Source organism: Pseudorca crassidens, chromosome X, assembly GCF_039906515.1.
Source record: "Pseudorca crassidens isolate mPseCra1 chromosome X, mPseCra1.hap1, whole genome shotgun sequence".
Classification (NCBI taxonomy): domain Eukaryota; kingdom Metazoa; phylum Chordata; class Mammalia; order Artiodactyla; family Delphinidae; genus Pseudorca; species Pseudorca crassidens.
The window spans coordinates 97,821,948-97,835,285 of record NC_090317.1 but is presented as its reverse complement, the minus strand read 5'-3'; the positions used below and the strand labels follow the sequence as shown (position 1 = coordinate 97,835,285).

The 13,338-nt window shown below is 43.7% G+C and overlaps 1 long non-coding RNA gene across 1 annotated transcript in view; it reads left to right on the top strand.

Moving 5' to 3' along the window:
- Positions 1-13,338, top strand: part of LOC137217408 (uncharacterized) — a 72,986-nt gene that overhangs the window by 8,246 nt on the left and 51,402 nt on the right. The window contains exons 3-4 of the long non-coding RNA XR_010940089.1: positions 8,102-8,184; positions 8,431-8,551. This is a non-coding gene — a long non-coding RNA (uncharacterized lncRNA). The remainder of the gene's footprint in view (positions 1-8,101; positions 8,185-8,430; positions 8,552-13,338) is intronic.

The following is a 13,338-nucleotide window of genomic DNA, read 5'->3' as shown; positions in this document are numbered from 1 at the left end:
CAGTGGATCACATGACCCCACCAGTTTCTGGGGTTTAGAATGGTAAAGATTTTGCCATGAATTGGGGATGGAATCCCCTTTCTTTTCTTTTCTTTTTTTTTTTTTTTTTTTTGCGGTACGCGGGCCTCTCACTGTTGTGGCCTCTCCCATTGCGGAGCACAGGCTCCAGACGCGCAGGCTCAGTGGCCATGGCTCACGGGCCCAGCTGCTCCGCGGCATGTGGGATCTTCCCGGACCGGGGCACAAACCCGTGTCCCCTGCATCGGCAGGTGGACTCTCAACCACTGCGCCACCAGGGAAGCCCGGAATCTCCTTTCTTGAAGGTGGACATGTGAATTAGATTCAAGTTCCTTTAGCAGGTTGGAGGCTGGGGGAACCCATCAATCTCACCTGCTTCCCAGGCTCACACCTCCCCACCATCACCCCTCTGAAATCAGACTCCTTATGCCGGCCTCAGATCCACTGTTAAATCGACTTGAATATCTTGTGTGTGTGTTTTAACAAACTTTTCATTTTGAAAACACTGCAAACCTACAGATTTGAAATTGCAAGAATAGGGCCACAAACTCCCATATACACTTCACCCAGATTCACCCATTATTGACATTTTACCATATTTACTCTGTCTCTCTCTCCACACACACACACACACACACACACACACACACACACACGCACTCAGTTGTTGTTACTTTGGTGGAATAATTTAGTCAGTGGCAGACATCTTTTTTCTTTTTTAAAAAAACTTTTTATTTTGTATTGGAGTATAGTTGATTAACAATGTTGTGACAGTTTCAGGTGTACAGCAAAGTGATTCAGTTACACATATACATGTATCCTTTTTTTTGTTGTTTGGCTGTGCTTGGTCTTTGTTGCGGCATGCAGGCTTCTCTTTAGTTGTGGTGCACAGGCTCAAGAGCACGTGGGCTCAGTAGTTGTGGCACGCAGGCTTAGTTTCCCTGCGGCATGTGGGATCTTAGTTCCCTGACCAGGGATCGAACCTGCGTCCCCTGCGTTGGAAGATGGATTCTTAACCACTGCACCACCAGGGCAGTCCCCCATGTATCTATACTTTTTCAAATTCTTTTCCCATTTAGGTTGTTACATAATGTTGAGCAGAGTTCCCTAGGCTATACAGTAGGTCCTTGTTGGTTATCCATTTAAAATATAGCAGTGTGGGGCTTCCCTGGTGGCACAGTGGTTAAGAATCCACCTGCCAATGCAGGGTACACGAGTTCAAGCCCTGGTCCGGGGAGATCCCACGTGCCGCGGAGCAACTAAGCTCGTGCGCCACAACTACTGAGCCTGCGCCCTAGAGCCTGCGTGCTACAACTACTGATCCCATGTGCCTAGAGCCCGTGCTCCACAACAAGAGAAGGCGCCACAATGGAAAGCCCGCGCACGGCAACGAAGAGTAGCCCCCGCTTGCCACAACTAGAGAAAGCCTGCTGCAGCAACGAAGACCTAATGCAGCCATCAATCAATCAATCAATCAATCTAAAAAAAAAATATATATATATATATATATATATATATATATAGCAGTGTGTACATGTCAATCCCAAACTCCCTATCTTTACTCCTAAATCTTGAGTGTGGTTCTCCAAAGAACAAAGACATTTGCTTACATAATCACAGTACAATGATCACATTCAGGAAATTGAACATTAATGCAATACTATTATCTAACACAGAGCAGATCTTCACATTTCACCAGTTGTCCTGAAATTGTGCCCTTTAGTGATTGCTCTGCTCCAGGGTTTTATCCAGGATCACGTATTATTTCTGGCCACCTGGTCACTTCACTCCCGTTCAGCCTGGACCAGCTCCTCAGCCTGACCTTTGTTGTTCCTGATACTGACAGTTTTGAAAAGTACAGCCCCTTTTTGCAAAATGTCACTCAGTTTGGGTTTGTTTGATGTTTTCTTATGGTTAGATTCAACTGAGCATCTTGGTTTTGCCCCTTGGCTGCTTTCTGCAACTGAAAAGTGCTTTAAGCTTTTATGAAAGTTATCTTTATGATGTCTGCAAAGTATAAATATTATTCAGTTCAGTTAGGCCCATTTCATGGATGGACAGACTGAACACTTCTAAATGAGTCAATTTGGGAGAGCCTAGGATAAGGTTAATCGAAGAGGGCTTGTGACCAACCAGCAATTTCTGCTCAACTGTCTGCCTTTCTACCTCTCCCTTGCTCACACCCCGTCTCCCCTTCTCCTTGGGCTTAATTGATAGGTGAATTAATGAATGTTTGGCCAGGCGGGGGGGGGGGGCCAGGAGGCTGTTTAGAGCCTGCAGAGCTTGCTTTTTAGGTAAGGTGGGGATGAGTCTACCAGCAGCCTTCCAGTGACAAGGGCGTGATGAATTTCCCCCCATTCTTTTGATATCAGTGCTTTTGTTAGTTTGCATTTTATTCAGTGCCTTTTCTCTCGGCAACTCAAGGCCTTTTGCAGAGTCTTACGTAACGAAAAAGAATTCTGCAAGGTAGGCAGACCAGGCAAGGCCACAATACGTAAACCACATTCCTTATACACACATGCAGCAGCCTTGCTGGGGCCCATCTGTGTTGGGGCAGCGACATTTGACATTTGTGGCACTTAGAGACCATAAGGGAGCAAAGACATAGGCAGAGGGGGATGCGGTTGCCTTTGCTAAGCTCCAAGGAGGCCCCTCTCCCTGTGCTTGGGTGACTGACGCTTAAATAAGAAAAGGGGGGACTTTAAGAGAGAGAGGTAAGGGAGGGAGGAATGATCAAAAGGAAGGAGTCAGTACATACAGGAAAAGGTGCTCAACAACCTTGGTCATCGGGAAATGTAAATTCAAACCACTCTGAGATCATAGTATACCCACCAGAATGACTAATACGTCAAAACTAATACTAAGTACCGGTAAGGATGGGTAGCGACTGGAACTTCGTAGGCTGCTGATTGGCTAGAACTTGGCACAGCCATTATGGAAAACTGAACGGTAACCACTAAACTGAACAGATTCTCACCCTATGACCCAGCAGTTTCCCTCCTGGGGAAATACCCACAGATGAGTACATACGTTCACTAAAAGACCTGCAAAATAACGTTCATCACACTATTCCATTAGCCCCAAACTAGGGACTCCCCAAATGTTCATCAGAAGTACAAAGGATAAATAAAGTGTGGTGCGTTTATGTTGTGGGATATTATGCAGCAATGAAAAAGGACAACGTACTTCTTTGTATAATATATAGACACTCTCATGTACAGAATGTGGAGTGAAAGAAGACAGACAATAAAGACCGAATTCTGCATAATTTTATCTACATAAAGTTTAAAACCAGGCTAAAGTAATCTGTGGGGGCAGAAATGAGAAGAGTGGTTACCCACTGACTGGGAGGCGTGAAGGGGCCATCTGGGGTGCTGGTAATGGTCTGTATCTTGACCTTGGTGCTGAAGAACACATGAGCTTACTTTGTAAAAATTCATTGAGCTGTACACTGATGACATGATACTTCAAAAAAGTTTTATAATAAGGCAGGGAGGAGGAAGAGTTAGGGAAACACAGACGTGTCTCTGTTGGCGAGCAGGTTGGATTCCACTAACTGTCCTTGAATCCGTTTGTTCCTTTATCCAAAGGGACCACCACTCACTCCACCTGTTCGTGGCAGCAGAGGCAGTATACCTTTTTATTTCCTGGCACTTAGCCTTCCATCAAAGTTTGTGGGCCAAAATTTCATAAGCAGAGAAGCTTCTATTCAGAGCAAGGCTAAGGGCATTAGCGATTTATGACTTCATTCATTGATTCATTCATTCAGCCATCAAAGACACGATGAGTTATGTGATTCTGGAAGCCTTTGGCTAGAACTATTCATTTCTAGATGTCCTCTCATCAGCAACAGGACATCTCAACCCATCTGGGGAACAAGTCAGAGGTGGGATGGGGACTTTAAAAACTGCCTTCTATCCCATGTTCCCTAGATTTCTGAATTGGGAGGCTAATTCCTGCCAGAGTGGAAGATGACAAGGTAGTGACAGCTTTGAAAGAGGGTGTACTAGTTTCCCAGGGCCCCCATAACAAAGTACTGCAAACTGGGTGGCGTCAACAACAGAAATGTCTTGTCCCGTCGTTCTGGGGGCTAGAAGTCCAAGATCGAGGTGTGGGCCGGGTTGGTTCCTTCTGATGGTGTGAGGGAGAATCTGTCGCAGGCCTCTCGCCTAGATTCTAGTGGTTTACTGGCAATCTTTGGCGTTCCTTGGTGTGTGTCTGTCTCCAAATTTCCCCTTTTTATGAGGACACCAGTCATATTGGACTAGGGCCCACTCTAATGACCTCATTTTAACGTGATTACCTCTGCAAACCTTATATCCTAATAAGGTCACATTCTGAAGTACTGGGGGGTTAGGACTTCAACATACAAGCATATCTCGTTTATTGCACTTCGCTTTATCGTACCTCACAGATACTGTGTTTTTTACAAATTGAAGGTTTGTAGCAACCCTCGGTTGAACAGTGCCATTTTTCCAATAGCGTTTGCTCACTTTGTTTCTCTGAGTCGCATTTTGGTAATTCTTGCAATATTTCAAACTTTTTTACTGTTATTGTATTCGTTATGGTGATCTGTGATCAGTGATCTTGGGTATTACTATTGTCATTGTTTCGGGGTGCCACGAACCGCACCCATGTAAGATGGCGAACTTAATCGATAAATGTTGTGTATGCGTTCTGATTGCTCCACTGCCTGGCCATTCCCCCATCTCTCCCCTTCTCCTTGGGCCTCCCTATTCCCAAGACACAACGATATCAAAATTAGGCCAATGAATAACGCTACAGTGGCTTCTAAATGGTCAAGTGAAAGGAAGGGTCGCACGTCTCTGACTTTAAATCAAAAGCTAGAAATGATGAACTTAGGAAGGCACGTCAAAGCCAAGATAGGCCGGAAGCTAGGCCTCTTGCATGAAACAGTTAGCCAAGTTGTGAATACAAAGGAAAAGTTCCTGAAGGAAATCAAAAGTGCTACTCCAGGGAACACACAAATGATAACAAAGCAAACAACCTTATTGCTGATATGGAGAAAGTTCTAGTGGTCTGGATAGAAGATCAAACCAACCACAACATTGCCTTAAGACAAAGCCTAATCCAGAGCAAGGCCCTAACTCTCTTCAATTCTATGAAGGCTGAGAGGGGTGAGAAAGCTGCAGAAGAAAAGTGTGAAGCTAGCAGAGGTTGGTTCATGAGACTGAAGGAGAGAAGCTGTCTCCAGAACATCAAAGTGCAAGGTGCAGCAGCAAGGGCTGATATAGGAGCTGCAGCAAGTTACCCAGAAGATCCAGCTAAGACCATTAATGAAAGTGGTTACACCAAACAACAGATCTTCAGTGTAGGCGAAACAGCCTTCTATTGGAAGAAGCTGCCATGTAGGACTCTCATAGCTAGAGAGGAGAAGTCAGTGCCTGGCTTCAGAGGACAGGGTGACTCTCTTGTTAGGAGCTGATGATGCAGCTGGCAACTTTAAGTTGAAGCCAATGCTCATTTACCGTTCCGAAAATCCTAGGAGCCTAAAGAATTATGCTAAATCTACTCAGCCTCTGCTCTATAAATAGAACAACAAAGCCTGGATAATAGCACATCTGTTTACAACATGGTTTACTGAATATATGGAGCCCACTGTCGAGACCTACTGCTCAGAAAAAAAGATTTGTTTCAAAATATTACAGTGTACCCAAATGCTCTGATGGAGATATGCGGTGAGATTCATGTTGTTTTCATGCCTGCTAACGTAACATCCATTCTGCGGCCCACGGATCGAGGAGTCATTTCGACTTTCAAGTCTTATTATTTGGGAAATACATTTCATAAGGCTATAGCTGCCACAGATAGTGATTCCTCTGATGGATCTGGGCAAAGCCAATTGAAGACCTTCTGGAAAGGATTCACCATTCTTGATGCCATTAAGAACTTTCGTGATTTGTGGGAAGAGGTCAAAATATCACATTAACAGGGATTTGGGAGAAGTTGATTCCAACCCTCTTGGATGACACTGGGGCGTTCAAGACTTCAGTGGAGGAAGGAACTGCAGATGTGGTGGAAATAGCAAGAGAACTAGAATTAGAAGTGGAGCCTGAAGATGTGTCTGAGTTGCTGCAATCTCATGATAAAACTGTAACGGATGAGGAGTTGCTTCTTATGGATGAACAAAGAAAGTGGTTTCTAGACATGGAAACTACTCCTGGCAGAGATGCTGTGAAGATTATTGAAATGACAACAAAGGATTTAGAATATTACATAAACTTAGTTGATAAAGCAGCGGCAGCGTTTGAGAGGATTGACTCCAGTTTTTGAAAGAAGTTCTACTGTGGGTAAAATGCTATCAAACAGCATTATATGCTACAAAGAAATCGTTTGTGAAAGGAAGAGTCGATTGACGTGGCAGACTTCATTGTCTCATTTTAAGAAATCGCCACGGACACCCCAACCTTCAGCTCCTACCACCCTGCTCAGTCAGCAGCCGTCAGCATAGAGGCAAGACCCTCCACCAGCAAAAAGGTTACGACTCACAGGAGACTCAGATGACGGTTTGCGTTTTTTGAGCAATGACGTATTTTTACATTAAGATATGTACATTTTTAAAGACATAGTGCTATTGCACCACTTAACACATTATTGCCCGGGGGATTTTTGCAGAAACTAACGCCTGTGGCCGGCGATTTGTTCTGTAAGTGAATATTGAAACACCCACGTTTGAGTAAATATCAACAACATTTTTGCACTTAATGTATTTATTTGAAACTTTGAACATGTCTTACTAACGCATTCTAATATTTCGTTAGAGTGTGATAGGCGGTATAGCAGGCACCTCTGTGCAGGGGAACAGAACATCTATTACAAATATGCCGTGTTTCACTGTGCTTTCCCCTGGAAGAGCAGACTCTAAACTTTCTGGCGGCATTTTTTATTTTAGTCCTGTGGGTATCATTTCCTCTAGAAGATATTCGTTTATTTTACCTGGTGGTCGACAGGGTGGGTCTTTGCAGGGGGCTCTTTCAGAAACGCCACAAGAAGGACCAGGTGCGGGACTACCACTACGTTCACCAGGATTGTCAGTTACCCATTCTCTAACAAAAATTGCTTGTAAGTCTTTTTATTCTGTGCACTAAGGCTACAGTAAATTTTTTTTTTTTTTTTTTTTTTTTGTGGTATACGGGCCTCTCACTGTTGTGGCCTCTCCCGTTGCGGAACACAGGCTCTGGACGCGCAGGCTCAGCAGCCATGGCTCACGGGCCCAGCCGCTCCGCGGCATGTGGGATCCTCCCGGACCGGGGCACGAACCCGTGTCCCCTGCATCGGCAGGCGGACTCTCAACCACTGCGCCACCAGGGAAGCCCAGGCTACAATAAATTTTAAGCGTATTGAATACACCACAATTAATCAAATAGAAACCCACTTTCTTATACCATTTTCGAGTTTTCCAGAGGATATTGAAGTTTGCCAGATATTGATCAGATCGATCAGCTCCTTTCATATATTTGTCGTACTCTAATATACAAGTGGGCTTAGTTATCTGATGGCCAGTCCTCCTGTCTAACTTTCCTGTAGATGCTGTGGAGGAGTCATGAATAATGTCGCCATGCAGACTAACCTCTTGTCTTTCCATATAAGAAGAATCACTTCTCCCTTCTGTAAGAATGTCATTTCTCCCCTCTGTAGATTTTTAGCTTTCTCCTTTAATTGGTTTGGTAGATCACGACTCTCTCTTATAGTCCCACAAACTGTTTTATTTTTCAACAATATTTCAGATGTGGACACACTGTTGTAATGATTGTCTTGGTAAATATGGTGCCATGAACCAAGATAAGGTTGTAGGACCGATAATATTGTTTCTTGCAGTTTCTTTCCTTCACCCATGTAAATCTCAAGGTTGCGTATATATCCGGTTTCACTTTTGCTAAGCACCCTGACCAAAATTCCATATCTTGTAAGTTTTCCGGGATTATAGGTTTTGAATCTGAGTCGTCCTCTCCACTTTATCTTTGCCTCCTCAAGTGATAGCCTTGTTTGGGTATATAGATCGGTTGAAATTTTGGTAGAAAATAATACAAAAGAGATTTAACTTTTGAAATTCTGTCTGCAGGAAGCGGAGCTTCTGAGTTATCGTTAAAGTGAAGAAATGTCATTATTTGTTTGAACCTTCTTCTCATCATAATCTTTGGAAAGGTAGGTGTTTCAAGTAAGGGATCAGTCGGCCAATATTCTTTACAGGGTGACTTTCTTATCCCATCAAAATTACTAATCCAAGAAACTTCTCCGTGTCACTATTGGTTACATCAGTCCATTTTAAAGCCTTATCATACTTTTTATATGATTTTTCATTGGGTTGGTGATACAAGTTTGTTTGAGAAGCGACCAACTTGAAAAGGCCGTTCCAAAAATTAATTCTGTTGTTTTACTAACACTTTGCAGGTTATTACATTCAATAGTTACACCTGACACACCTGTAAAGTCTTCTAATTTTCGTGAAATGTGAAGTCTTCGAATTTTCAATCCACTCTTCTGTAGAAGCAAAGGAGCATTCTCCAGCACCGTGAGTTTCATTTTCATTTTCCGTATCAGAATCAATCACTAAGGTTTTTTGTCTTTGTTTGGTCTAATATTCACACTGTCTGAATCAGAACTATATTCTGAAGAACTGTCATCTTCTGAGACGCTAGTATATATGTTGCTCGGACAATCAGAGAAAGTATTGGTATCTGCATAAAATTCACCAGGAAATTTTTCTTCACTCCAAACTTTGCGACGCGTCATTTTTGAAAATTTTACGGTAATAAACTTGCGTTTATAATATACACAAGGTTGGAACAAAAACCTAAAGGAGCAAAATGTGAATGATAGTGAGAATCATAAGTTGTATAATGGACCCTTGATCAATTTTAAGCTCTAACAGCTTCGCATGGTGATGTTAATTGTATCACTCTCTAAAAACGTATTGATATGTCTCCGGTCAATAAGGTTCGGGTAGCAAAAGATGTATTAATACGTCTCCGGTCAATAGATTGTTAATTGACTATAGTATAGTGTAAACGTAACTTTCATATGCAATGGCAAACCAAAAATGGGTGTGACTTGCTTTATTGTAATATTCACTTTATTGCGGTGGTCTAGAGCCAAACCCAAAGTATCTCCGAAGTCTGCCTGTATATTTTGGTGGGGGATACAATTTAGCCAGAGGGGATGACTCCATTCAACACTGTCCTTCCCTGTCCCTACACTGTGTCTGGCTGATGAGGGACCGGTAGCTTCTTTTTCTTTTTAAATTTAATTTTCATTCTATATTGGAGTACAGTTGATTTACAATGTTGTGTTAGTTTCAGGTGTACAGCAAAGTGATTCAGTTATTCATATACATGTATCCATTCTTTTTCAGATTCTTTTCCCATATAGGTTATTATAGATTATTGAGTAGAGTTCCCTGTGCTATACAGTAGGTCCTTGTTGGTTAACTATTTTATATATAGTAGTGTGTATATGTTAATCTCAATTCCTAATTTTTCCCTCCCCCCACCTTTCCCCTTTGGTAACATAAGTTTGTTTTTGAAGTCTGTGAGTCTATTTCTGTTTTGTAAATAAGTTCGTTTGTATCATTTTTTCAGATTCCACATATAAGTGATATCATGTGATATTTGTCTTTCTCTATCTGACTTACTTCACTTAGTATGGTAATCCCTAGGTCCATCCATGTTGCTGCAAATGGCATTATTTCATTCCTTTTCATGGCTGAGTAATATTCCATTGTATTGGGCTTCCCTGGTGGCGCAGTGGTTGAGAGTCCGCCTGCTGATGCGGGGGACATGGGATCGTGCCCTGGTTTGGGAGGATCCCACATGCCGCGGAGCGGCTAGGCCCGTGAGCCATGGCCGCTGAGCCTGCGCGTCCAGATCCTGTGCTCCGCAACAGGAGAGGCCACAACAGTGAGAGGCCCGTATACTGCAAAAAAAAAAAAAAAAAAAAAAAAAAATTCCGCTGTATTTATGTACCACATCTTCTTTATCCATTCTGTCAATGGACATTTAGGTTGCTTCCATGTCTTGGCTCTTGTAAATAGTGCTGCAATGAACGTTGGGTGCATGTATCTTTTCGAATTATGGTTTTCCCTGGATATATGCCCAGGAGTGGGATTGCTGGATCATATGGTAGTTCTATTTTTAGTTTTTTTAAGGAACTTCCGTACTGTTCTCCATAATAATTGTACCAATTTACATTCCCACGAACAGTGTAGGAAGGTTCCCTTTTCTCCACGCCGTCTCCGCATTTATTGTTTGTAGACTTTTTAATGATGGCCACTCTGACCAGTGTGAAATGATACCTCATTGTAGTTTTGATTTGCGTTTCTCTAATAATTAGTGATGTTGTGCAGCTTTTCATGTGCTTTTTGGCCATCTGTATGTCTTCTTTGGAGAAATGTCTATTTAGGTGTTCTGCCCATTTTTTATTGGGTTGTTTGTTCTTTTGATATTGAGCTGCATGAGCTGTTTGTACATTTTGGAGATTAATCCCTCGTTGGTTGCTTCATGTGCAAATATTTTCTCCCATTCTGTGGGTCGTCTTTTTGTTTTGTTTACAGTTTCCTTTGCTGTGCAAAACGTTTTAAGTTTCATTAGGTCCCATTTGTTTATTTTTATTTCCATTTCTCTAGGAGATGGGTCAAAAAGGATCTTGCTGTGATTTATGTTATAGAGTGTTCTGCCTATGTTTTCCTCTAAGAGTTTTATAGTATCCGGTCTTACATTTAGGTCTTTAATCCATTTTGAGTTTATTTTTGTGTATGGAATTAGAGAATGTTCTAGTTTCATTCTTTTACATGTAGCTGTCCAGTTTTCCCAGCACCACTTATTGAAGAGACTGTCTTTTCTCCATTGTATTGTCTTGCCTTCTTTGTTGTCGATTAATTGACCATAGGTGTCTGGATTTATTTCTGGGCTTTCTATCCTGTTCCATTGATCTATATGTCTGTTTTTGTGCCAGTACCATACTGTTTTGATGACTGTAGCTTTGTAGTATAGTTGAAGTCAGGGAGCCTGATTCCTCCAGCTTCATTTTTCTTTCTCAGAATTGCTTTGGCTATTCGGGGTCTTTTGTCAGTAACTTGTTAAGCATGTGGGGAGGGGAAAATGGTTGGCCTGAAGGAGAATTAAAGTGTCCCCCAGAGAGAAGGAGGAAAAGCTATGGAAACATCATCATGGCTGCAGGCACAGGCTCAGAAGCCAGGCAGGTTTTGGTTCAAATTCTGGTTCCACGTATGGACCCCCACTCTTACTGTATGACCTTGAACAAGTTAAAGTTAGGTTCTTTAAGCCTCTGTGTCCCCATCTCTAAAGTTGGGACTCGACTTCCCACTTCCCAGGGTAGTCCTAGGGCTCAGCTTCGATCGTACATGTGAGGTGTATTTTGCTGGGCTTCATGCCGGACAGCACATAAGACAAGCGAGGAATTATTGTTTGGTCCTGGAAGAGACTCAAGGAGGGCAGAAACGTTCAGTCGGGGTTGTAGTAGCTGTGGAGAGAGCAGTTTTAAAATGATTAACCATTTTTTCAGTGATTTAAGGCATATAGGGGTCTGTTTTTTAAAATGCAAACCCCGTAGAAGGGTTCAAGGTGAAAAGGGCCTCTCCGCAGTATATGCCCTAGGCCTTCAGGCCCACATCCCTAGAATTTTTTTTGATACACAGATGGGACCACAGCAGATGCTATCTGTCGTACCCACTCACCTCCCCTGGATCACCTCCACCCACTCCCAGAGGCACCTGCAGACATTTCTATCAAAGTTTACCTCTTCCTGTATCTCTCTGCGTCAGGGTGATCGCTGGCCAAGGAGATATCTGCTGGAACTTGGGGTTGGCTGGAAGTAAGTGTCCAGGAATGAATGCCCCTCGACCAATGAAGGAGTGGAGTTGGTGGATAAATACCCCAGCTTCCTAGCCCCTTGGTGGCATGGTCCTGAGGCGCGTTCCACACAGACCCTTAGAGGGTCCCCACAGGACTGAGCCCCAGATGCCTACAGCAGGAACCCACTCACTGATACAGCCTTTATTGGCATCCCCCCTGCCCTGTCTCGCTTCCCTCTTCCTCACTGTGCTTCCTGGATCACCTCCCAAATAATGACATGCACCCAGATTCTTGTCTCAAGGTGTGCTTTGGGGGAAATCCAACGAAGACTGGGACAATACTGTCGCACACTGTCTGCACGGAACATTCTTCAGCCAGCAGTATGGCTCCCAGACCTTTTCCCATCAGCACATACTGAAGGTCTGTTTATCATTCGAAAGTCTGGGTGCGCCATATTTAATTTAGCCAGTCCCCTTCCGATGGCCATTTAGGTTGCTTCCAGGTTTGGCCTGTTATGAACAATGCAGCAATGAGCAGCTCCGTGCACGTATCTTTCTGCAAATGGGCAAATCGATCTGAAGGATTACTTTCTAGAAGTCCAATTGCTAGGTCAAAAGCTAAGGGAACAGTTTAGCTCAGGACCCGAGGGTGGAGCTGGAGTTCAAGATTGGAGGTGACAGCAGTAGAGCGGCTCAAGCCTGGGGACACTGCTTGCAGTAGGGAACCAGCATGCCTGAAGAGGGCCTGCCCCCCAGGAGATTGTACCCAAGGGTCTCTGTGCATTTGCAGGGGGCTTCTGTGTGCTCTTTATGCTGGGTGGTGGGCCCACTGCGGCAGAAGGGGCTTCCCTTCTGCTTCCCCTGGAGTCAGTGTTTCCAAGAAGAATCCCACCGTCCGTTTCACCTGCCCACACCCCGCTGCCACGTTCATGCCGTATAGTTGTTTTTCGAGCCAAAGTCTCCACTATTCAGATGAAGAACGACTTGTTTTGAGAGAACGCACTTCTGAGATCTTCCTTCCGGCTGATGAAATTAATTTTGAAGGTAGGAGGAATCGGGGAGGAGGCCAGGAACGAGTCCATAGCACACGCAGGGAGTGTTTTCTATAATTTGGCGACGCTTTCCACTCGTGTACACTTACAGCGTTTGCCTGCTCATAAGCCTGTGCAGAAAACAAATTTTAAAAGCATCAGAATACTTCTTTGTTCTCCTCTCGAGTTATTTTCTGGCTGCTGGCTGCCTACTTGATCTCACCTTAAGATGCAGAGAAAGGTGCCCCAGACCTTGCTCTGGGGACTTGAACTATCAGAGAGATGAGACGACCAAGGCTGGAAGCGGCAATGGCAACCACTGCTCAGCAGGTCAAGGTTAAGGGCAGAGAGGAGGGAAAGGAGTACTCTTTCCCTGTCTTTTCCTTTTTCTTCTTTCTCTGGTGTTTCCTTTTCATCCTCTTTGTTTCCCTTTGTCATTGGAGGCGGGGAGCAGGGGCA